At 41.8% G+C, this 23,980-nt stretch overlaps 1 pseudogene; it reads right to left on the bottom strand.

Annotated features, from left to right (window-relative positions):
* Nucleotides 1-1,204: 1,204 nt before the first annotated feature.
* LOC139310029 (zinc finger protein 850-like) lies at nt 1,205-14,704 on the bottom strand (annotated as a pseudogene).
* Nucleotides 14,705-23,980: the final 9,276 nt, after the last annotated feature.

Genomic DNA, 23,980 nt, shown 5'->3' on the forward strand with positions numbered 1-23,980 from the left:
GCTGTGAGGGAAGGAAAGTCCTGGGGAGACCTAAGATATTGGGTTACAGGAAGCCTTTGGAAGGAAAGCCTAAGTCTGCAATTAAGCAAAGCAGTCTCGTTTAACAGCTGCTGCAAGGTGTAATCGTAATTGGTAGGCCCCGTGACAGAATGGCCTAAGGCATGCAGGGAGCCAGTGGGAGTGGGAAAAGGCCTAGGGGGTTACTCTGTGGGGAGTCCTGTGGGGGGGGGGGGGCTTCCCCCGAACAGGAGCAAACCAGTAGCATTTCTCCCCTGCCTTGGGGGAACGAAGGGTTGGGAATCAGAGCAATAGGTGTCTTGGGGGGTGGGGGTGGAGGAGGCCTAGGGATGCCTTGGGGGAACGAAGGGTTGGGAATCAGAGCAATAGGTGTCTTGCAGGGTGAAGGTGGAAGAGGCCTAGGGATGCCTTGGGGGAACCAAGGGTTGGGAACCAGAGCAATAGGTGACTTGGGGGGTGGGGGTGGAGGGGGCCTAGGGATGCCTTGGGGGAACCAAGGGTTGGGAATCAGAGCAATAGGTGTCTTGAGGGTTGGGGGTGGAGGAGGCCTAGGGATGCCTTGGGGGAACCAAGGGTTGGGAACCAGAGCAATAGGTGTCTTGGGGGTGGGGGTGGAGGAGGCATAGGGATGCCTTGGGGGAACCAAGGGTTGGGAACCAGAGCAATAGGTGTCTTGGGGGTGGGGGTGGAGGAGGCATAGGGATGCCTTGGGGGAACCAAGGGTTGGGAACCAGAGCAATAGGTGTCTTGGAGGGTGGAGATGGAAGAGGCCTAGGGATGCCTTGGGGGAACCAAGGGTTGGGAACCAGAGCAATAGCTTTGGTGGCGCAGCTGACTAAGTGCTGTTAAAGAAGCACCAGCTGCCTGCAATTACTGCAAGGTCAAATCTCACCATGCTCAAGGTTGACTCAGCCTTCCATCCTTTCGAGGTAGGTAAAATGAGACCCAGATTGTGGCGGCAATAAGATGACTTTGTATAAAAAAAGAACACCGCGTGTGGGGGGCCGAAAGCCCTACTAAGCAGGTATATACAAAACTATGAAGGCTATTGCTTAACACATTGTAAGCCGCCCTGAGTCTCCAGAGAAGGGCAGCATATAAATCGAACCAATAAATAAATAAATAAATAGGTATCTTGGGCGGCAGGGGTGGAGGAGGCCTAGGGATGCCTTGGAGGAACCAACGGTTGGGAACCAGAGCAATAGGTGTCTTGAGGGGTGGGGGTGGAGGAGGCCTAGGGATGCCCTGACGAAATACTGAAATCTTTCCCACAATCCGGACACTCGAACGGTTTCTCTTCTGTGTGAGTCCTCTGGTGATAGGAATATACCAGATAGGAATTGACACTGAAACGTTTCCCACAATCAGGACATTAAAAGCGTTTCTCTCCTGTGTGAGTCCTCTGGTGGCCAATGAGATGGGAACTCTGACTGAAACTTTTCCCACATTCAGGACATTCAAAGGGTTTCTCTCCTGTGTGAGTCCTCTGGTGGCCAATGAGATGGGAACTCTGATTGAAACTTTTCCCACACTCAGGACATTCAAAGGGTTTCTCTCCTGTGTGAATCCTCTGGTGTATCACCAGGTAGGAATTCTGACTGAAACATTTCCCACAATCAGGGCATTCAAAGAGTTTCTCTCCTGTGTGAATCCTCTGGTGTATCACCAGGTAGGAATTCTGACTGTAGCTTTTCCCACATTCAGGACATTCAAAGGGCTTCTCTCCTGTGTGAGTTCTCTGGTGGTCAATGAGATGAGAACTCTGACTGAAACTTTTCCCACACTCAGGACATTCAAATGGTTTCTCTCCTGTGTGAGTTCTCTGGTGTATCAGCAGGCTGGAATTGACACTGAAACCTTTCCCACAATCAGGACATTCAAAGGGTTTCTCTCCTGTGTGAGTCCTCTGGTGTTTCACCAGGCTGGAATTCTGACTGAAACTTTTCCCACACTCAGTGCATTCAAAGGGTTTCTCTCCTGTGTGAGTCCTCTGGTGTTTCACCAGGCCGGAATTCTCACTGAAACCTTTCCCACAATCAGGACATTCAAAGGGTTTCTCTCCTGTGTGAATCCTCTGGTGTTTCACCAGGTAGGAATTCCGACTGAAGCTTTTCCCACATTCAGGACATTCAAACGGCTTCTCTCCTGTGTGAGTTCTCTGATGTATCAGCAAGTTGGAATTGACACTGAAACCTTTCCCACAATCAGGACATTCAAAGGGTTTCTCTCTTGTGTGTGTCCTCTGGTGTATCACTAGGTGGGAATTCTGACTGAAACTTTTCCCACACTCAGGACATTCAAAGGGTTTCTCTCCTGTGTGAGTTCTCTGGTGTATCAGCAGGTTGGAATTGACACTGAAACGTTTCCCACAATCAGGACATTCAAAGGGTTTCTCTCTTGTGTGAGTCCTCTGGTGTATCACCAGGTTGGAATTCTGACTGAAACATTTCCCACAATCAGGACATTCAAAGGGTTTCTCTCCTGTGTGAATCCTCTGGTGTATTAGCAGGCTGGAATTTTGACTGAAGCTTTTCCCACATTCAGGACATTCAAAGGGTTTCTCTCCTGTGTGAGTTCTCTGGTGTATCAGCAGGCTGGAATTCTCAGTGAAACCTTTCCCACATTCAGGACATTCAAAGGGTTTCTCTCCTGTGTGAGTCCTCTGGTGTCTTATCAAGTGGGAATTTGCTGTGTAACGTTTCCCACAATCTGGACACTCATATGGTTTCTCTCTGGTGTGAGTCCTCTGATGTATCACAAAGTTGCCATGCTTGCAAAAGCATTTACCACATTGGGAGCAGTTGTAGGGCATCTCTACTATGAGGATCCTTCTATGAATTGCAAGGGAGCTATTCTGACTAAAGTTTTGCCACGTTCAGAGTATTTATATGGCTTTTGTTCAGTGTGGATCCTCTTGTGATTTGAACTCTTTACTTTTCCCAAAATAGGCACATCTATGGAGCTTTTCCATCACTGACATTCTTGAGGAGGTCAAAAATATGTGTGATTCATTATTTTGTTGGTGCCTGCATTACTGGCTGCCATATGTGACTATCCAATTGATATTTTCTTCCCCACTGGCTTCCAGATATTTCCCTCTTTTTCTGAACGGAAAAATGATCTCCTTTGACCTTTTCAAGTAAATATTCTTAAATTCTATATAATCTACTTTTTCGAACGGCAAATCTCTTCATAATTTTCTCTTTTCTGTCTCTTACCTGCTGATGAAGTAGATGAATTCTGCAGCTTTCTGAAGGAAATAGAAAATATTTTTATTTCTGCTTCAATTTGCTTTGCTTTTCAGCGTTGCTTGTTATTCTCAGTTGTCCAGTGTGCTTATATTGGCATCATCTTTGTCTGTAAAATTCAAAAGAAAGTGTAAGTTTTATTGTTTCATGAAAGAGTAGCAGAAGATGTGAAAAAAAGAAGTACAGGTAATCCTTTAGGTACAACAGGCCCATTCAACGACTGCTTGAAGTTACAACACTCCCCCAAATGCTAAATACGAATCTGCTTCAAAGTTTAATTTTTGCAGCGCCTCCTGCCCCGAGGTCCTTGACTCCTTCACTGCAGAGATGCTGCAGCATACCCACCCACCTATTTCCCTTCCATCTTGCCCAGTCAGTCCTCACAATCCCCCAGACCCCAGTATGTAGGCCTGCTTTGCAATATACAATGCATTCCTCCCCAACCCCACTCCCCCATCACCATTCACTGACTAAATTTCTGACGAGCTCAGGAAGTCAGCTGGGCCATGTGGCATAATCAAGAAGAAGAAATATAAACTCTTTTCTTTCCATGCCAATCCTTTCACTCCAGCCAGTATAAATCGTTAGTGATTTACGCTGGCTAAGGAGGAAAGGATTGCCATGGAAGCAAAAGAGATGAGATTTCTTCTTTCCTCTACCAGCACAACACTAATGTCAAGCTAGTGCTAGCAGGGCTAAGAAGAAATCAGGCCTATTTTGCTTCCATTGCAATCCTTTTCTTTCCAATCAGCATAAACTACTATGATTTCTTCTTAGCAATACCAGCACTAGTTTTATGCTGGCAAAGAGATCTAAGAAGATTTTGTCATCGTTTACACTGGCTGGGGAGGAAAGGATTGTCATTAAAACAAGAGATCAAATGTGTTCTTTGCTCTATCAGCGCTAGCTCTACACTAGTCTTACGCTGGTAGAGCAAAGAAGAAATCCCATCTCTTTTGTTTCCATGCCAATGATCCCAAGCTCAACAGCAAATGGCTGAAAAAGAAAAGAATCAAGGTTTGCAATAGCAAAGTCCAGACTTCACCCCAATTGAAATGCTGTGGTGGGACCTCTCGAGAGCTGGGCATAAACAAATGCCCACAAACCTCAATGAACTGAAACAATGTTGTAAAGAAGAGTGGGCCAAAATTCCTTCGCAATCATGCAAGAGACTGTTTTTGGTCATACAGAAAACAATTCCTTGAAGTTATTGCTGCTAAAGGTGGCTCTATAAAATATTGAATCATAAGGTGTTAGTTTTCACATGTGGCTCCTCCATTTTGGCTTTCCTTTTGTAAAATACATGGTGACCAGTGGTGGGTTGCTACCGGTTCGGCCCAGTTCAGCTGAGCCAGTAGTAGCGGTGGTGAGAGGCTCCGCCCACCCGCCCGGACATCATCAAATATGCTCTGTGCAGGCGCAGAAGTGGTGCGTGTGCATGAACCGGTAGCAAAGGTAAGTGAAACCCACCATTGATGATGACGTGATGTAATATGTCATGTGTTGTTGTTCATCTGAAGTTGTATTTACCTACTTTTAAGAGTGTAAAGACCAGATGATTTTTAGTATCGCCTGATACATAAAACTATACAAAAACTATATCAAAGAGGGTGTACTTTGTTTTTCACATAACTGAATATCTGGAAGCACTGGGGATAGATTATTCAACTGCAGCTTATCCAACTGCAGAGAGAATTACATTTACACCTACAAATGTATATATGTGAAAAATCCATGTTTTCAGCCTGAAAAATGTCCCAAAATGGTTACAATTAAACCTTCTGAGCTAAATTTAGAGATGTGGGGGCTTTAACTGAGGAAATGATACCTAAAGCCTCTGCAAAATTTGAAACACCAGTTATACCGATGGAAGTCCTCAGCTCCAAATAAGAAAATACTGTCCTCCTGTCCACAATTCCTCTGGTGACATCCCCTTTCAAGGAGTCCTCACATTTGGGACTAGCATCTGTGTCACTAAGCAGCCCGATCATAAAGCATGATGTCACATAACTGCCAACTTACATCTGTTCCTGTGGAGTTGTTAAGCAAACCACTGTGGGTTGTTAAAGGCAATTTCACATGACTGTCACTTGCAATTTCTTGCCGTCATCATCCTCACTAACTTTGCCTATGAGAAACAAGCTGGGAAGGTCAAAAATGGGGATCATGATGGTGGGATGTTGTGGCCATCATAAATGTGCATCGGTTGGCAGCATCCAAACCAAATAGCCCAACTTTCTTCTGGCCTCTCCTCCAACTTGCCCTCAACTCACCTTCCAGCTGATGCTTCAACTTTTGGAAGAGCACAAAAGCCGCTCTGCAAGCCACCTTCCACCCATGAGGGATCCGGTATAGGAAGTTCCTCTGTGCTTCTCTTCTTCCTCAATCCTTTCTAGCAATACAGTACTTGATGGTTTTAACTCCTTTAAGGATCAACCACAGATGCAGCTACTGTATTGACGGCTTTGTAGGCGCAGAAGTGACCGCCATCTCCTGACAGGAGGCCAAAAAACACGCTTGTCCCGTCTCTGCCTAAGGCGTTTGCAAGATGTTCTCACTGATTATATGCTATGAAGTTGTTTTAGACTCCTAGCAACTTATCTTTGCAACAGAGCCAAGTAAAATAGTGAAATGTGAAGCTACTTAAGCTTCTGAAGATGAGCTACATGATGAGCCCTGAATGTTCATGAAGTTCTTACAGAATTACAGAGTAAGAGTTGGAAGGGACCAACTCTCCAAGCAGGAGAGCCTATATCATCCCAGTCAAATGGCTCTCCAGTCTCCTCTTAAAAGCCTCCACTGATGGAACAACCACAAATCAGGTAATGGAAAAGAGAAGGTAACCCTGGGAGGAAATAACAATTTGAAAAGTTTGTATGTATCTGTGGTTAATTCCAAATGTTAAAGGTGAACATGGTTCCTGTAGTCTGCAATTTTTCCTCTGGAATATCCATGAACATGAAAATTTAGCTTTAGCCATTAATTCCTATACATTATCCCATAGTCCTTTTTTGATGAAATGCTGATGACACACCCTTGGAAAATAAGTAATGAGGATCAATGCTAATCTGAATAATCTTTTGAGGCACCTTTTTATACCATTAAAAAACCATTAAAATTAAAAAATGAAAGTTCGGATATTTTGGACATGTGATGCGACACCCAGAAAAATATGGCACTCTTCATTTAATCCTCCAGGGAAAGATTGAAGGCAAATGAGCTCCAGGCAGAAGAAGAACATCATGGCTTCAAAATCTAAGGGACTGGTTTGGACAAAATTCAGCAGCACTTTTTCGTGCGGCTATTGATAAAAATAAGATCCCCAACGTGATCGCCAACATCTGATGATGGATATGGCACAAGAAGAGGAAGATTTATATCATATCAAATGCTTCAAAACTTCCCGTCCTTGTAATGGTAGTGAGAGTAGTTTGAAGTCATTTTTAAAAATGCATCCCTCCTTTCTGTAAGTCAGACAAGAACGAGCTGGAAAATGCCAGAATCAGTAAAGTTCATTATTAGCATAGTAAAAATAAAAAAAGGAGAGACCTTATGGATAAGGAAGTGCACCCTTCATAATAATACTAATTTAAAAAAACCTTGAAATATGCCTAATGATACTTGAAAAATGCCACAAAGAGTGGCTGGACTGGTGTAGAATTGAAATTGGAAATTTCAAGGCTCTTTTTTTGTTTTGTGCTCTTGTAGCATTTTTCTTTTTATACGGGGTTTTTTACTCTGCCAAATAAATTGGCTTAGAATTTGATCTAATTTCCTAAAAAAGTTTTTATCCAATCTTGCAGGAGCCGTTTGGAATAAAAAGATCCATTTCGGTAAAACATGGGCTTTTATCGCGGCAATTCTACCCAAAAATGAGATCTGAATATGCCGCCATCTTTCCATTTCATTAGCTGTATCTATTAATAATTTGGAATAATTGAGCTCTTTGATAGAAGAACATCTATTTGTAAGTCAAATACCTAAGTATTTAAGTTTTTTGACACAATTAATCCCCATAATAAGTAAGCAAATGGTGATGGGGTGGAGTATGGAGAAGGCCCATAGGGCTTTGGGGAAACCAAGGGGCAGGAGGCAGAGCATGGGGTATCCTAGACTCAAAGAGAAGGGTTAAGGGAGACATGATAGCTCCTCTTCCAATACACTTGAGGATCTGTCACAAAGAGAGGATTGACTTATTCTCTAGGGCACCAGACGATAGGACAAGAAGTAATGGGTGGAAGCTTGTCAAAGAGAGATCCACCCTAGAAGTAAGGAGAAATTTTCTGATGGTGAGAAGAATTAATCAATGGAATATCTTGCCTCTTGGCAGTTGTGGGTGTTCCATCACTGGAGATTTTCAAAAATAGGTTGGACAACCATTTGACAGATGGCATAAGGTCCCCTGCCTCAGGCAGGGAGTTAGACTAGAAGACCTTCAAGGTCCCCTCCAGCCCTATGATTCTATATTCTTAGCAATGTAAAGATGTGGAGATTTCAACAGTCAGCATAATTTACACTAATCAAGCATTTTTTGATTTCCTCGTCTGCAAAGCTTACATGCCTGGGATCACTGCAGGCAACAGTAAGCTCTGATTAAACCATCTTAAAACTGGTATACCTAACTTAAAACAAACTAGCCTTTGTTAAGCTGTCAAAAATATTCGTTACAGCTAAAGTATCAAGTGGAGACACCTCCCTAGAAAATAGACAAGTATAGTGAAATAGGAGTGGAGTTTTAAGAAGCTATCTTTTGGCTAGCATCAGGTTTTCCTTTGTAATCAGCAAACCAGCTGTTTCATTATTTCCCCCCAAATCAACATGTTGGGATAGACCTTCTGTGAACATGGGAGGTTCTTAATACAGGTAATCCTTGATTTACAACCACAATTGAGCCCAACATTTCCACTGCTAAGCAAGGCAATTGTTAAGTGAATTTTACCCCATTTTCTAACCTTTCTTGCCATAGTTGTTAATCTGGCTTTCCCATTAATTTTGCTTGTCAGAAGCTTGCAAAAGGTGATCACATGATCCCGGGACACTGCAACTGTCATAAATACGAGCCAGTGGCCAAGGATCTGAATTTTGATCACGTGACCACTGAGATGCTGCAACAGCTGCAAGTGTTAAAAATGGTCATTACTCACTTTTTTCAGTGCCGCTGAAACTTCAAATGATCACTAAAAAAATGGTTGTAAGTCAAGGAATACCTGTATGCAGAAGTAGGTTGTTTGCTAACAATAAAATATTGAGCCATAGAAATGGGAAAAGTGAAGCTCTTTCAACATGAAACTGGGGATGAGATTAAGTCCTGTCCCCAAAGAGCTACTAGGCATGTGGGTACAGTGGTTAGAGGAATGCAGTTAAGAGCCTGAAGCCATGGCCTTGCGTTATCTAGTAGCAAGGAACAGGATACGGTCGGGGCATAGAAGGCCAATGCAAAAGGGATTTGCCCATTCTTACAAACTGCTCAGAAAATCCTTGTTTTTTTAAGAGCTTCAGGAAAGATTTATTAAAAATAGTGGCAGAAAATTGGAGCCGAACAATCGAAGGAAGTGCTTTCAGATGCAGCAAAGGTAATTTTCTTCTAGTTTAAGAGAAGATAATAACTGCAACAACCAAGAAAAAATGGAGCTTCCAGACTCAGGAACTACGTACAGGTAGTCCTTGACTTACAACAATTCATTTAGTGACCGAAGTTACAACTGCACTGAAAAAAGTGATTTACCACCGTTTTTCACACCTACAACCATTACAGCATCCCCAAGGTCATGTGATCAAAATTGAGATGCTTGGCAACTGACTCATATTTATGATGGTTGCAGTGTCCCAGTGTCTTCCCCTTTTGTGACCTTCTGACACGCAAAGTCAACAGGAAAGCCAGATTCACTTAACCAGGTTACTAACTTAACCACTGCAATGATTCACTTAACCACTGTGGCAAGAAAGGTCATAAAATGGGGGGGGGGGGTGTGACACTCACTTTACAAAAGTTTCACTTGGCAGCATAAATTTTGGGCTCAAGTGTTTTCGCAAGTCCAAGACTATCTGTTATCTCCCAAGAACAATTTCACAAGTGGGAAAATAATTTCTCTTTTAAAAGCTGCATTCTGACCATTTGTGCTTTTGGAAGGAGGGGGGGGCTGGCAGAGAAGAGAAATCAGAGGCTGGAAGTCCTCAGATTTTCTTTTAGGTCAATCCTGCCACTCCATCTCGAGAGACCTGCAGTGAATCTATAAAGCCTTAGTAAGACCCCACACAGAATACTGCATCCAGGTTTGGTGACCACACTGGAGAAAAGATGTTGGGAATCTGGACAGTTTGCCTTCAGAAGTTTTGGGAGCTTCATCACTGTTTTTTTTTAAAAAAAGAAATTATTTACTCAAGGATAATTTCCCTTTAACTCCCCCCCCACTCCCCCTTCCTGGATTTATTTTCTGATCTGATCATTTTCTGAAAGTTTCAAATTTAACTTACTCTTTCCGAACTGTTGAGATTCGCCCAGCAAAATTCAAGAACGGCAACACCAAACTCAAAGTTTTCTCCAAAGGAGCTACAGGAAAAGGAATTCAGTAAGAGGAGTCTACATTTCTGGATCTACTCTAGCTGCTGAACTTTCTGCTTTTAACCCGTTCAGCTTCTTGGAAAGTTTGACCAACCTGGTTGTAAAATGATCTCCCAACCAACCCTGCTTCCTTCTGCAGAATTCATTTTACAGCCCAGATTTAAAGCAACACGGAACAAAAAATGTATTTGCAATCACGATTCCATTTTGGAACAAGTTCTCTTTAGTTAGCCTTTGTTATAACTGTAAACCCAAAAAAGTCTTCAGAACTGCTCCTAAACTGGTTTTGAGAAGGTCTGTTTAAACTGGATCCAGGTGCAAAGGACTTTCCAGCAGTATGCATGACAATAAATACAGGTAGACCTCGACTTACAACAGCTCATTTAGTGACTGTTGCAAGTTACAATGGCACTGAAAAAAGTGACGTATGACCGTTTTCATAGTTACGAACTTTGCAGCATCTCCATGGTCATGTGATTAAAATTTAGCCGCTTGGCAACTGGTTCATATTTATTTATTTATTTTTATTTAAAGTTTTTATTTTTATTTTTCATAAACACATTTACATGTACAGTCATTTCCATCATTTTTCATTTATCTTTTTTTTTAACTTTCATTTTTCATTTTTACTTTTTCGGGGCTGCTCTTTTACCCTTTACCTTCATTTTCTTCTTCTCCTCCCCTTCTCTTCCTTCCTGTTTCTCCTCCTACTTCCTTCTTCTGTTCCCCCACTCCTCTCTTCTTCCCTCCTTCTAACCTTCTCCTCTACTCCTCTTTCCCCTCCCTCTTCTTCCTCTCCTTTTCCCTTTCTTCTTTCTCCTCTCCTCTCCTCTCCTCTCCTCTCCTCTCCTCTCCCTTCCTCTCTCTCTACTCCTTCCCCTCTCCTGTTGTTTCCCTTTTCAGTTCAATCTAAAGTGGTATTGGAGCAGAGCAGCCCCAATTTCCTAATTATCTTTATTCTCATTTCAATTTCTTATTCAATTATTATTTATTTTTATGTCATCATTTGCGTACATTTTTATAATATCTCATTTTTTCTCTATTACCCCCCCTCCCCTTTCTCCTTTTACTTGACATCATCTGAGTATCTATTTTTCTAATTGTTTTCTCCCATCTATTCTTGTATCTATTTTATCTCTATGTCCTTATTCATGTTTCTTTTCTAACCAATCATAAAATTTATCCCATTTCTTGAAATACATCGACTCCTCTTTATCTTTTATTCTCAATGTTAATCTATTCATTTCTGCACATTCTAAAATTTTCTTTATAATTTCTTCTTCCAACGGGATTTTATCTCCTTTCCAATTTTGTGCAAATACAATTCTTGCCGCTGTTATTATATGAATAATCAAATATGTATCTTCTTTACTATAATTCTCAGGTAAAATTCCCAATAAGAATATCTCTGGTTTTAACTCTATATGTTGCTGCAACATTCCCTCTAACCATGTTTGTATTTTCACCCAATATTGTTTTGCTTCTTTACACAACCACCACATATGATGGTATGATCCCGGTAACTGGTGACATTTCCAACACTTGGCTGATTTATCTTTAAACATCTTAGCTAACCTTTCTGGTGGCATATGCCATCTATAAAACATCTTATACAGGTTTTTTTTTATAGGCTGTTGCCATTATTAATTAAGAATTTCTTTCCCAAAGTTGTTGCCATTTATCCAATTCTATGGTGTATCCAAAATTCTTTGCCCATGCTATCATATCTTTTATTATTTCATCTTCTAGTCTAATACGCAATAAATAATTATATAATTTCTTAATCATTTTCTCATCTGTTCCTGTCAATATTTCATCCAGTTCTGATTTCCCCAAGTTAAAGCCATATTGTCTACGATCTGCTTCATATCTTGATTGTATTTGCAGTCTTGTATACCAATCTATCTCAATCCCTTGACTCTCTAGTTACCATAAAAAGACATGCCAACCCAGTTTTAAATCATGACCCTCCAATGTCAATAGTTTTGTATTCCGTAATACAAATTCTTTAATTCTTTAATCCATGTTAACGCTGCCGCTTGATAATACAATTCCCAATTCGGAAGGCCAAACCCACCTTTAATTCTTGCATCTTGTAGCATTTTTATGTATCATTTGTAAACTGAGGACTAGCTGTATCACATGACTACATCACTTAGGCAATTTCAGCAATCCTTGCTGCTGTCATTAAACAAGGACTTCACTGCAACTCCCTGCTGGCTTCTAATAAGCAAAGTCAACAAGTAAGTCTCAGGAAGTCACAAGTCCGACCGAGGGCAATTGGCAAACAGGCTGGCAAGTAGATAAGTGGCTATTGTTCTGTTAGCATGGCAGAGCCGGAGTGATTGCTGCCGGCTGTAGGAGTGTCCACCAGCGTCTGCTGTGGTACCACCAGCACATGGCTAGGCAGGTAGATATGCAATATGGAGTGAGGGCAGAGCAGAGGGCAGATATCCCGTCCCCAGTCCTTTTTTTCTCTAGGCGAGCCAAACCCAAATCCTGCAACCATTCTTCACTCGTACGTTTTAGTCTCCAGGCCTTTAATCATCTTAGTTGCTCTTCTTTGCACTTTTTCCAAAATCTGAACATCTTTTTTGTAATGTGGTGACCAAAACTGGATGCAGTATTGCAGGTGTGGCCTTAATTAGGCTTTATAAAGCAGTACTAATACTTCATGTGATTTTGATTCTATGCCTCTGTATATACAACAAAGGATTTCATTTCACACTGCTGGCTGATATTAGGGTACTAAATAAGCAATCAACATATATCATAACATACAAACAATAAAGTTCTAGTCATAAGATGTTAAGGGAATAGATAATAGGAAAGATGAGAAGGATAATAGTAATACAGACCTTCTATGTGATTTGACATCGGAGGGCATAAGAGAGTGTTGTGGAAATGAATTGTTTAGCAGAGTGATGGCATGGGGGAAAAACTGTCCTTGTGTCTAGTTGTTTTGTCGTATGAACGGACTGCCATATGTTGGATTGCAATCAGGTGTTCAGGGAATTCTGGGGTGGTTGGAACTTTGAGGACTGGTCATAAATTCCTTTCATTCAGTGCCACCAGGGGTCATTAACTAAGCACTACCTCTCTGTGCTGCCTATTCTAAGTTATCCCAAATTTAGGCACTACTTTCTCCCACTATTAACAAAATATCAATTATAGTTGTGGAAAATTTGAACGTAAATTTCTCAGTTGATATACTGTTAAAACAGACAAAGCAAATCTAAAGACTAAAGCAGAAAAAAGAAAACCCTGTATTCTTTTTTTTTTTAATCATATTACTGTCTCCACACATCCACCCCAAATAAGGCAATGGAAAGTAACCCTGGGAGGAAGTAACAAATTGGAAAGTAGGAAAAGGCTCTTTTGTATTTGCTTAAATATAAGCTATTCAGACATTTTGGAAGTTGAAAAAATGTATCTGTGGTTAATTCCAAATGTTAAAGGTGAACATGGTTCCTGTAGTCTTCTGTAAAGTGTGTGTGTAAAGATTAGACAAAATACTGAAATCTTTCCCACAATCCGGACACTTGTACAGCTTCTCTTCTCTGTGAGTCCTCTGGTGTATCACCAGATAGGAATTGAGCCTGAAACCTTTCCCATAATCAGGACATTAAAAGTGTTTCTCTCCTGTATGAGTCCTCTGGTGGATAATGAGATGGGAGTTCTGTCTGAAACTTTTCCCACAATCAGGACATTCAAAGGGTTTCTCTCCGGTGTGAGTCCTCTGGTGCATCACCAGGTAGGAATTGAGACTGAAACCTTTCCCACAATCAGGACATTCAAATGGTTTCTCTCCTGTATGAGTCCTCTGGTGTATCACTAGGTGGTAATTCCGACTGAAACTTTTCCCACATTCAGGACATTCAAAGGGTTTCTCTCCTGTGTGAATTCTCTGGTGTATCACCAGGTGGGAATTTGCAATGAAACTTTCTCCACAATCAGAACATTCAAAGGGTTTCTCACCTGTGTGAGTTCTCTGGTGTAACACCAAGCTGGAATTCCTACGGAAACTTTTCCCACAAACAGGACATTCAAAGGGTTTCTCTCCTGTGTGAATTCTCTGGTGGCCAATGAGGTGGGAACTCTGACTGAAACTTTTCCCACATTCAGGACATTCAAAGGGTTTCTCTCCTGTGTGAATTCTCTGGTGTATCACTAGGTGGGAATTCTGACTGAAACTTTTCCCACAATCAGGACATTCAAAGGGTTTGTCTCCTGTGTGAATTCGCTGGTGGTTCACCAGGTTGGAATTCATTCGGAAACTTTTCCCACAAACAGGACATTCAAAGGGTTTTTCTCCTGTGTGAGTCCTCTGGTGAATCACGAGGTGAGAACAATAACTGAAACGTTTCCCACACTCTGGACATTCATACGGTTTCTCTTGTGTATGTGTTGCCTTGTGTATCACCAGGTTGGAATTCTCACTGAAACGTTTCCCACAGTCAGGACATTCAAAGGGTTTCTCTCCTGTGTGAGTCCTCTGGTGTCTTACCAGGTTGGAATTACAACTGAAAGTTTTCCCACAATCAGGACATTCGAAGGGTTTCTCTCCTGTGTGAGTCCTCTGGTGTATCACTAGGTGGGAATTCATACGGAAACTTTTCCCACAAACAGGACATACAAAGGGTTTCTCTCCTGTGTGAGTCCTCTGGTGTATCAGCAGGTGGGAATTTGCAATGAAACTTTTCCCACAATCTGGACACTCATATGGTTTCTCCCTGGTGTGAGTCCTCTGATGTATCACAAAGTTGCCATGCTTGCAAAAGCATTTACCACATTGGGAGCAGTTGTAGGGCATCTCTACTATGAGGATCCGTCTATGAATCGCAAGGGAGCTATTCTGACTAAAGTTTTGCCACATTCAGAGTATTTATATGGCTTTTGTTCAGTGTGGATCCTTTTGTGATTTGAACTCTTTACTTTTCCCACAATAGGCACATCTATGGAGCTTTTCCATCACTGACATTCTTGAGGAGGTCAATATTATGTGTGATTCCTTATTTTGTTGGTGCCTGCATTACTGACTGCCATATGTGACTATCCAATTGACATTTTCTTCCCCACTGGCTTCCAGATATTTCCTTCTTTTTCTGAATGGAAAAATGATCTCCTTTGACCTTTTTGAGTAACGTATTCTTAAATTCTATATAATCTACTTTTTCCAGCTGCAAATCTCTTCATGATTTTCTCTTTTCTGTCTCTTACCTGATGATGAAGTGGATGAATTCTGCGACTTTCTGGAGGAAATAGAAAATATTTTTATTTCTGCTTCAATTTGCTTTGCTTTTCAGTGTTGCTTGTTATTCTCAGTTATCCAGTGTTGTTATATTGGCATCTTTGTCTGTAAGATTCAAATGAAAGTGTAAGTTTTATTGTTTATAAAAAGATTGCAGAAGATGCATGGCATAATCAAGAAGAAGAAATATAAACTCTTTTGTTTCCATGGCTATCCTTTTTTTTTTAATTTTTTATTATATTTTTATTGTTAAAAAATAACAAAAAGGAAAAAAAAATCAATACAAAAAATCAATAGTAACGAATCGTTAGTGATTTAACCTGGCTGAGGAGGAAAGGATTGCCATGGAAGCAAAAGAGATGAGATTTCTTCTTTGCTGTACCAGCACAACACTAATGTAAAGCTAGTGCTAGCGGGGCTAAGAATAAATCATGCCTATTTTGCTTCCATTATAATCCTTTTCTTTCCAGTCAGCATAAACTACTATGATTTCTTCTTAGCTACACCGGCACTAGTTTTATGCTGGTGAAGAGATCTAAGAAGATATTGTCGTGGTTTACCCTGGCTGGGGAGGAAAGGATTGTCATTGAAACAAGAGATCAGATGTCTTCTTTGCTCTATCAGCGCTAGCTTTACACTTGCCTTACGCTGGTAGAGCAAAGAAGAAATCCCATCTCTTTTGTTTCCATGCCAATGATCCCAAGCTCACCAGCAAATCTACAACAGACTGGCTGAAAAAGAAAAGAATCAAGGTGTTGCAATAGCAAAGTCCAGACTTCACCCCAGTTGAAATGCTGTGGTGGGACCTCTAGAGATCTGGGCATAAACAAATGCCCACAAACCAGGGGTGAAATGCTCCTGGTTTGGACTGGATCGCTCGATCCGGTAGCGATGGAGGCGGGTGGTTCGGAGAACCCGTAGCAAAAATCCCTGCCCCGGCCACATGTTTACTGGACCTGTGTCCCTCCTGGTTGGTACTGGCTTCCCGGGAGGTTACACGAGGCTGGCTCCAGGGCGTTATTAATGCTTCGTTGAGTGAGGGTCACTTCCCCGCTGCCCTGAAAGAGGCGGTGGTGAGGCCTCTCCTCAAGAAGCCGTCCCTGGATCCGGCAATATTGGCTAACTATCGTCCTGTCTCCAACTTCGCTTCATTGTGAAGGTTGTTGAGAGTGTGGTCGTGCGACAGTTTCCGCAATTCCTGGAGGAAACATCTTATCTAGATCCGTTCCAGTCAGGTTTCAGGTCTGGGCACAGCACGGAAACGGCATTGGTCGCATTGGTGGATGATCTCCGGAGGGCCCGGGACTGGGGTTGTTCCTCTGTTCTGGTCCTATTAGATCTCTCAGCGGCTTTTGATACCATCGACCATGGTATCATACTGCACCGGCTGGAAGAGTTGGGGGTGGGAGGCACTGTGTTGCGGTGGTTCTCCTCCTTTCTCTCCGACCGGTCGCAGTTTGTGTTGGCAGGGGGGCAGAGGTCGACCTCGAGGCCTCTCATCTGTGGAGTGCCACAGGGATCGGTCCTCTCGCCCCTTCTGTTCAACATTTATGTGAAGCCGCTGGGTGAGATCATCCGTGGCTTTGGGGTGAGATACCATCAGTACGCTGATGACACCCAGCTGTACATCTCCACCCCAGGCCACCCCAACGATGCCCTTGAAGTGATGTCCCAGTGCCTGGAGGCTGTGCGGATCTGGATGGGGAGGAACAGGCTCAAGCTCAACCCTTCCAAGACTGAGTGGCTGTGGCTCCCGGCATCCCGATATAGTCAGTTGACTCCATCACTGACTATTGGGGGTGAGTCTTTGGCCCCCACTGAAAGGGCTCGCAATCTGGGAGTCCTCCTGGATAGGCAGCTGTCTTTGGAGGAACATCTGACGGCTGTTACCAGGGGGACCTTCTATCAGGTTTGCCTGATTCGCCAGTTGCGGCCCTTTCTGGATCGGGATTCCTTGTGCACAGTCACTCACGCCCTCGTCACCTCTCGCCTTGACTACTGCAATGCTCTCTACATGGGGCTCCCCTTGAAGAGCACCCAGAGGATCCAGCTGGTCCAGAATGCAGCAGCGCGGGTAGTGATGGGAGCAACATGGCGCTCCCATGTAACACCGCTCCTGCGCGAGCTGCACTGGCTCCCGATGGTCTTCCGGGTGCACTTCAAGGTGTTGGTTATCACCTTTAAACCACTCCATGGCATAGGGCCTAGCTATCTGCGAGACCGCCTGCTGCTACCGACGACCTCCCATCGACCCGTACGCTCCCACAGAGAGGGCCTCCTCAGGGTGCCATCAGCCAAACAATGTAGGCTGGTGACCCGCAGGGGGAGGGCCTTCTCAGTGGGGGCTCCTACCCTCTGGAATCAGTTGCCCCCTGAGATAAGGAGAATCCATGACCTCAATGCCTTCCGTCGTTCCCTTAAAACTCATCTTTTCCAGCAAGCCGGGTAATTTATATATATTTTTAAATGTTTTTTAATATTTGTATTCTATGTTTTTTATCTTGGCTGTACACCGCCCTGAGTCCTCAGGGAGAAGGGCGGTATATAAATTGGAAATTAAATTAAATTAAATTAAATTAAATTAAATAATATTATTAAATTAAATTAAATTAAATTAAATTAAATTAAATTAAATTAAATTAAATTAAATTAAATTAAATTAAATTAAATTAAATTAAATTAAATAATATTATTAAATTAAATTAAATTAAATTAAATTAAATTAAATTAAATTAATTAAATTATACCGATGGAAGTCCTCAGCTCCAAATAAGAAAATACTGTCCTCCTGTCCACAATTCCTCTGATGACATCCCCTTTCAAGGAGTCGTCACATTTGGGACTGGAATATGTGTCACCAAGCAGCCCGATCATAAAGCATGATGTCACATAACTGCCAACTTACATCTGTTCCTCTGGAGTTGTTAAGCAAACCACTGTGGGTTGTTAAAGGCAATTTCACATGACTGTCACTTGCAATTTCTTGCCGTCATCATCCTCACTAACTTTGCCTATGAGAAACAAGCTGGGAAGGTCAAAAATGGGGATCATGATGGTGGGATGTTGTGACCATCATAAATGTGCATCGGTTGGCAGCATCCAAACCAAATAGCCCAACTTGCTTCTGGCCTCTCCTCCAACTTGCCCTCAACTCACCTTCCAGCTGATGCTTCAACTTTTGGAAGAGCACAAAAGCCGCTCTGCAAGCCACCTTCCACCCATGAGGGATCCGGTACAGGAAGTTCCTCTGTGCTTCTCTTCTTCCTCAATCCTTTCTAGCAATACAGTACTTGATGGTTTTAACTCCTTTAAGGATCAACCACAGATGCAGCTACTGTATTGACAGCTTTGTAGGCGCAGAAGTGACCGCCATCTCCCGACAGGAGTGAAAAAACACGCTTGTCCCGTCTCTGCCTAAGGCGTTTGCAAGATGTTCTCACTGATTATATGCTATCAAGTCGTTTTAGACTCCTAGCAACCTCTTTGCAACAGAGCCAAGTAAAAGAGTGAAATGTGAAGCTACTTAAGCTTCTGAAGATGAGCTACATGCTGAACCCTAAATGTTCATGAAGTTCTTACAGAATTACAGAGTAAGAGTTGGAAGGGACCAACTCTCCAAGCAGGAGAACCTATATCATTCCAGTCAAATGGCTCTCCAGTCTCCTCTTAAAAGCCTCCACTGATGGAACAACCACAAGTTATGGAGGCAATTTGTTCCACTGATTAATTGTTCTCACTGACAATTTCTTCCTAGTACTTGGATTTATCTATATCTATATCTATATCTATATCTATATCTATATCTATATCTATATCTATATCTATATCTATATCTATATCTATATCTATATCTATATCTATATCTATATCTATATCTATATCTATATCTATCTATCTATATCTATCTTTCTATCTATCTATATAATTCTCCCTCTGTTACTTTTTGTCCTACTTTCAGGCACTTTGGGGAATAGGTCGACCCCCTTTTCTGCATCAGCCCTCAACTATTGAAAGACTGCTATCATGTTACCCTTAGCCATTCTCTGTATTAAATTACACATACCCAGTTCCTGCACCCGCTCATCGGATATTTTAGCCTCCAGTCCCCTATATCTTTCTTGCTCTTTTCTGTGCACGATGTCTCAAAATCTTTTTTATATCACGGTGACTAAAACTGGATGCAATATTGCAAACGTGGTCTTACTAAGGTTATATAAAGTGACACTAATACTTCACGTGATCTTGATTCTATTCCTCTGTTACTGCATCCCACCACTGCCTTGGCTCTATTAACAGCTGCCACACAACTGTTGGCTCACATTTAAGTGATTGTCCACTAAGATTCCAAGATCCCTCTTGCAATTACTGCTATTGAGAATATTGCTATTCTATAGCTGTGCAGATGGTAGACACAGAACTGTGACAAGACCAAGCCTGTGACTTACAGATAGTCCTCGCCTTACGACCAGCCTTTTAGCAATCATTCAAAAAACAACTTATGACCCAGATTTGAACTTCTGACGACTGGGGGCGGAGGGGCTCCACCCAGGGTCACATGACATTTTGGGTGCTTGGCAACCAGCCTGCAATTGTCTCCTTTCATAGCATCCTGCAGTCACATGACCATGATTTACATTTTTGCTAGAAACCCATGTTTATATCCCTAATGAACAATGGGTTTGCTTAATGATTGTAGCATTCACTTAACAACTGCAGTGTTTGAATGAAATTGATTCAACTGGGTAGGGAATCTATGAGTCACCAGAAAAAGGGGAATGCAGAAGTAAACTCAAGTGTCCCACTGACCACTCAGTAACAGTAACAGAGTTGGAAGGGACCTTGGAGGTCATCTAGTCCAACTCCCTGCTCACGCAGGAGACCTATACTAGGGATTTGAACCACCGAACTGGCAATCTTTCTGATTGACAAGCTCAGTGTTTTAGCCACTGAGCCACTTAAGTCAGGCTGTTTGTTTTACAATTGTTGCATGCACTTAACAACTGCCACCAAATAGGTTGTAGAATTGGGCACATTGTGTGGTGACCCATTAATGACTATCATGACTGTAATTGCAGACTAAATTACAGTTTTAAATCAAGGATTTCCTGCATTTCCAATGTTGCTTTAATCCTGGTCACTGAAAAGCTACCCAGGTGTTAAGATCTTAACTGTGTATCTGGAAAGGAACTAAGCTAATACAGGCAGTCCTCCACTTACAAGTTCATTTACTGACTGTTCAAAGTTACGCTGACACTGAAAAAAGTGACTTATGACCATTTTTCACACTTACAATCTTGGTAGCATCCCTATGAACAGTGATCAAAATCCAGATGCTTGGCAACTGGTTCATACTTATGACCGTTGCTGTGTCCCAAGGTCAGGTGATCCCCTTTTTGCAACCATTTGAAAAGCAAAATCAATGGGGAAGCCAGATTCACTTAACAACCATAGTACTAAATTATCAACTGCAATGATTCACTGTAGGAAGGAAGGTCATAATATGGGGTATAACTCACTTAACAACTGTCTCACTTAACAATGCAACTTTTGGGCTCAATTGTGGTCGTAAGTCAAGGACTACCTGAAATTTTGACTGGTGGAAAAAGACTGTGTTTTCCTGCAGCAAGAGTCTCTTCTGACACACCTGACAAGGTTTGGGGATTGTGCATTTGCACATAAACCAAGGATTATTGTGCATCGCAACAATATGAGTTTGTCAGTTGCGCATCTCAACAACAATGAGTTTGTCAGTTGGAAAGCTGTCAGCCTGGGTTTGAAACCCGAGCACCACATGACAGGTTGAGCTCCCGTTACTTGCTCCAGCTCCTGTCTACCTAAGAGTTCAAAAGCTTGCAAATGCGAGTAGATAAATAGGTACCACTTTGGTGGGAAGGTAGTATTCTGTGCACAACAGCACATAGTCATATTGGCCACAAGGCCATGGAAGCATCTTCAGACAACGTTGGCTCCCTCGGCTAAAAAACAGAGATGAGCATCATCCCCCAGAGTCAGAAATGACTGAACAGGGGAAACCTTTATCTTTAGTAAAGTGCAATATAGGTAGTACTCAACTATATAATTACCACTACTTCTCTGTGCTGCCTATTCTAAGTTATCCTAAATTTAGGCACTACTTTCTCCCACTGTTAACAAAATATCAGTCATAGTTGTGGGAAATTTGAAAATAACTTTCACAATTGATTATACTGTTAAAACAGACAAAGCAATTTTAAAGACTAAAGCAGAAAAAAGAAAACTAACCCTGTATTCTTTTTTTAAAAAAATCATATTACTGTCTCCCCCCACCTACCCCAAATCAGGTAATGGAAAGTAACCCTGCGTGGAAGTAACAAATTTGGAAGTTGGAAAAAGCTCCTTTGTATTTGCTTAAATATAAGCTATTCAGACATTTTGGAAGTTGAAAAAATGTATCTGTGGTTAATTCCAAATGTTAAAGGTGAACATGGTTCCTGTAGTCTGCAATTTTTCCTCTGGAATATCCATGAACAGGAAATTTTAGCTTTAGCCATTAATTCCTATACATTATCCCGTAGTCCTTTTTTGATGAAATGCTGATGACACACCCTTGGAAAATAAGTAATGAGGATCAATGCTAATCTGACTAATCTTTTGAGGCACCTATTTATACCATTAAAAAAACCATTAATATTAAAAAATGAAAGTTGGGATATTTCGGACATGTGATGCGACACCCAGAAAAATATGGCACACTTCATTTAATCCTCCAGGGAAGGATTGAAGGCAAATGAGCTCCAGGCAGAAGAAGAACATCATGGCTTCAAATTCTAAGGGACTGGTTTGGACAAAATTCAGCAGCATTTTTTCGTGCGGCTATTGATAAAAAGAGGATCCCCAACATGATCGCCTTATGACGGATATGGCACAAGAAGAAGATTTATATCATATCAAATGTTTCAAAAACTTCCATCCTTGGAATGGTAGTGAGAGTAGTTTGAAGCCATTTTTAACACTGTATCTCTCCTTTATGCAAGTCAGACAGGAAGAGCTGGAAAATGCCAGAATCAGTAAAGTTCATTATTAGCATAGTAAAAATTAAAAAAGGAGACACCTTATGGATAAGGAAGTGCACCCCTCATAATAATACTAATATATAACAGAAATATATAACAAAGAACTGCAGTATTTAATTGTGAATCTTCTAACAGCAGCTAGAATTGTATTTGCTAAAAATTGGAAAGTAGAAATGATACCTCCAGATAAGAAATCATTAGGAAAATGTTGGACTGTGCCGAAATGAGTAAACTGACATTAGAATTAAGAGAGCAGGAAGAAAAACAATATTATTTAATATGGGATTTATTTTATCATTGGGTAGATAATAAAAAATGGTGATATATAAGTAAATGCTGAAATACTTTAAATGATGATACAAGTGATATATTTTACATAAGAATAAGTTTTGGATACGTAGTGATATTGTGAAGAGAGGAGAGGGCACTAGAGATGCAAACCGACCGATGTACTATCTGTACTTGATTGAATAAACGATATTTGTATATTCTATTTTTCTTTTATTTTTGTTTTAAAATAACAAATGATTTGGCAAAAAAAAAGTATTGTTCTTACACAATGCGTTTTTTAAAATGAAACATTTTCCATTGTACATCTCCCTCTCCTGCATGACAATGACCCAGAAGGGGACACAATGTTGGCCCTGAGGCAGTCGTGGCAAAATGGCAGCCACTTCCACAAATCCACCTCAGGGCCCAGCGATGAATCCCAGGCACAGTGAAAATAACGGCTGCTTCCATGAAATAGTCATACAGCCGAGAGATTTGCGTCCTACCCTTCTTCCCCAATATAAGGTTCAGATGTCTTCAAAAGATAAAGAGGAGGATGCTATGAGGCAAGGTAGGGTTGGAATTCGACCTAAGGACTACAGGGACCCTGTTTTATGAAAGAGGCCTGGGGAGACTCTGTGAGGGAAGGAAAGTCCTGGGGAGACCTAAGAGATGGGTTACGGGAGGCCTTTGGAAGGAAAGCCTAAGTCTGCAATTAAGCAAAGCAGTCTCGTTAAACAGCTGCTGCAAGGTGTAATCGTAATTGGTAGGCCCCGTGACAGAATGGCCTAAGGCCTGCAGGGAGCCAGTGGGAGTGGGAAAAGGCCTGGGGGGATACTCTGTGCGGAGGCCTGTGGGGGGAGGCCTTCCCCCGAACCGGAGCAAACCGGTAGAATTTCACCCCTGCCTTGGGGGAATCAAGGGTTGGGAACTAGAGCAATAGGTGTCTTGGTGGGGGTGGGGTGGGGTGGAGGAGGCCTAGGGATGCCTGGGGGGAAGGGAGCAAACCTGGGCCTGGGCTAAGCCTCCAAGAGTTTTCCCGAACACTGAGGTAACCAGTGTCCTATTTAGCAACTTGCACATTCATTTAATAGCTGCATAACAGACAGCATGGGATGGGGTTAGTTAACCAAAGTACTGTCGCCATTGCTAAATGCATCCATAATAGTTAGTTCTTGTTACAGTTGTATCTCAAGGATTACTTGTATGCTGGCTGGAAAATTGTGAGGTTCAAAATCTGGAGTTCACCAACATAGAAGGCTGAAACTCCACATGTCATAATCCATAATCCATAATTCCATAATCAAAATAAAAAAAACACCACCCAAAGGCCTGTTTGCAGAAATTTCACGACTTCTGCAAATGCAAACATCCAGAAAACACTGCTGATAATCAGAAACAGGTAGTTAGTCTTTATCAAACTAATATTTTCCATTTTTCTATCTCCACCTACAGGTCTAATCCTGAGATCTCTTGACAATTTCTCATCTATACTCCAAATGGGAGATCAGAAATGAATTTCAAGCTTTCTCTAAACTTCAATATTTGCCTCGTGCATTTTCTTGTGAGCAATCGGAGT

The sequence above is a fragment of the Pituophis catenifer genome, unplaced genomic scaffold (genome assembly GCF_029215685.1).
Source record: "Pituophis catenifer annectens isolate HBS135680 unplaced genomic scaffold, rPitCat1.0.hap2 SCAF_2, whole genome shotgun sequence".
NCBI lineage: Eukaryota > Metazoa > Chordata > Lepidosauria > Squamata > Colubridae > Pituophis > Pituophis catenifer.